Raw genomic sequence first — 2,748 nt, 5'->3', positions numbered from 1 at the left:
TGTTGTTGTTTAAAATGTGTGTTACATAACGTTATATAGAGATTGCATCACAGAAAGAGATAATTGTACCTAACTGGTGTTGCTAGAGTTAATGCTGCATACTACCCTACTTCACTTGATCCTATCAGCATATTGTTCTATTGCTTTCTCAGTCATGTGCTTTGGTAATCCCTTTAAAATGAATCTGTGCTATTCGCCTCAACTACTGCTCGTTTAGCATCTTCCACATTCTAACCACTCTTTGTTAAATAAGTTGCTCTTGAATTGTCGACTGAATTTATCAGTGACCTCCCGTTCTGAACTACTGCACAATAGCAAACATTTTCTCCACATCAACTCGATCAAATTCCTTCATAATGTTAAAATTATATCTCACTTGTTTTTCGAGAAAGAAGCTCTCCAGACTGTTCAGTTTTCCAGAAATGTAAATTCTTTCAGTTCTGACCGAAATTTTTCCTTCTTTGCTGAAAGATTCTGTGATACTCCGATTTAATTTTCACATCGTCTGGGAGATCCAACAGGGCAAGCATGCAGGCGGTCTCTCTGATAAATTGCACCAACGATTCGACTATTAAAGCAACTCTAATGTGTAGCTGCGATGGCCGAGTGGTTAAGGCGTTGGACTCGAAATCCAATGGGGGTTTCCCTGCGCAGGTTCGAACCCTGCTCGCAGCGATTCTGCAAGTGCTCCTTTTTTTATCGACTCACGGGGATCTCATTGGAATCTGATCACAATTCCCTCCACTGCCCTTTATAACACTGATTGACGCAAAGCTGTTGTTCGAACTGGAAACATGAATAGTTTATCGGTATTAATTGTTGGTTTGTTGGACACTATCTCCAAAAATCAGTGAGCAATATATGCAGCATGAAAAAAATCCCTTTTAATAAAGATCAATGCATTGTTTGGGAGGAACTCACCTTTAGTTAATGAGTGCGAACGTGGTTTGGTTTTATAAAGATGAACAGGTTTTGCCAAAATGAGCACGGCAGCGTTAGGCGTTGCAATTTTCTGATAACATCAGTATTTGCATCAAAGTAGATGCCTTATCCATTTAGCGACGTGGCCCCTGCAGTTTGCAGCAGACGAATGCACAGCAAAATTCTAAAGGGTCAAAGTGTAATAAAAAGGCAAGCATGAAATCTCGGTGCCGCAATGCAAGGAGTATTCGGAAGCCAGGAGAGGGCTCTGAGCTAGATAGAGTGGCTGAGAACTCAGATCACAGGACCACAAGAAAAAATGCAAAAAGCAGGAGGCAAAAGAGTGGACTAGCACTGGGATAAGTGTAACCGACAAGGTGATAGGTAGGGACAATATGTATGAATATAAAGGGGCTGCAGGAGGGGTCACAACTAAAAATCATGGTTTAAAAACTAGTATTAAAACACTCTACCTAACCGCACGCAGCATTCGAAATAAATAAATGAGTTGACGGCACAAATCATCATAAATGGGTATGATTTGCTGGCCATTACAGAAACGTTGCAGGTTGGCCAGGCCAGGGAATTAAACATACAGCGGTATCTGACAATTCGGAAAGATAGACAAGAAGGGAAAGGAGGTGGGGTAGCTCTGTTAATAAAGAATGCTATCAGGGCAGTTGTGAGTGACGATATTGGCTATAATGAACAAAATGTTGAATCATTGGGGATGGAGATTAGAGATAGTAAGGGGAAAAAGTCACTGGTGGGCGTAGTTTATAGGCCCCCAAATAATAGCTTCATGGTGGGGCGGGCAATAACCAAGGGAATAATGGAGGCATGTGAAAAAGGAACGGCAGTAATCATGGGGGATTTTTACCTTCATATCGATTGGTCAAATCAAATCGCACTGGGTAGCCTTGAGGAGGAATTCATAGAATGCATACGGGATTGTTTCTTAGAACAGTATGTTACAGAACATGCAAGGGAGCAAGCTATCTTAGATCTGGTCCTGTGCAATGAGACAGGAATAATAAACGATCTCCCAGTAAAAGATCCTCTCAGAATGAGTGATCAAAGTATGGTTGAATTTGTAATACAGATTGAGGGTGAGGAAGTAGTGTCTCAAACGAGCGTACTATGCTCAACCAAAGGTGACTATAGTGGGATGAGGGCAGAGTAGGCTAAAGTAGACTGGAAACACAGACTAAACGGTGACACAATTGAAGAACAGTGGAGGACTTTTATGGAGCTCTTTCATAGTGCTCAACAAAAATACATTCCAGTGAAAAAGAAGGGCGGTAAGAGAAGGGATAACCAGCCATGGATAACCAAGGAAAGAAAGGAGAGTATAAAAATAAAAACCAATGTGTATAAGGTGGCCAAGGTTAGTGGGAAACTAGCAGATTGGGAAAATTTTAAAAGACAGCAAAGAATGACGAAGAAAGCAATAAAGAAAGGAAAGACAGATTACGAAGGTAAACTTGCACAAAACATAAAAATAGTTAGTAAAAGCTTTTACCGATATATAAAACGGAAAAGAGTGAATAAAGTAAATGTTGGTCCCTTAGAAGATGAGAAGGGGGATTTAATAATGGGAAATGTGGAAATGGCTGAGACGTCAAACAATTATTTTGCTTCGGTCTTCACAGTGGAACACACAAAAACCATGCCAACAATTGCTGGTCACGGGAATGTGGGAAGGAAGGACCTTGAGACAATCGCTATCACTGGGGGGGTAGTGCTAGACAGGCTAATGGGACTCAAGGTAGACAAGTCCCCTGGTCCTGATGAAATGCATCCCAGGGTATTAAAAGAGATGGCGGA

At 41.2% G+C, this 2,748-nt stretch overlaps 1 non-coding gene across 1 annotated transcript; it reads left to right on the top strand.

The window, feature by feature from the left end:
* Window positions 1-592: 592 nt before the first annotated feature.
* trnas-cga (transfer RNA serine (anticodon CGA)) lies at window positions 593-675 on the top strand. Its single transcript has one exon. It is a non-coding gene; the product is annotated as a tRNA-Ser (tRNA).
* The last annotated feature ends 2,073 nt before the right edge of the window (window positions 676-2,748 follow it).

Source organism: Pristiophorus japonicus, unplaced genomic scaffold (assembly GCF_044704955.1).
Source record: "Pristiophorus japonicus isolate sPriJap1 unplaced genomic scaffold, sPriJap1.hap1 HAP1_SCAFFOLD_252, whole genome shotgun sequence".
NCBI lineage: Eukaryota > Metazoa > Chordata > Chondrichthyes > Pristiophoridae > Pristiophorus > Pristiophorus japonicus.
This window is presented reverse-complemented; position numbering and strand designations above follow the sequence as displayed.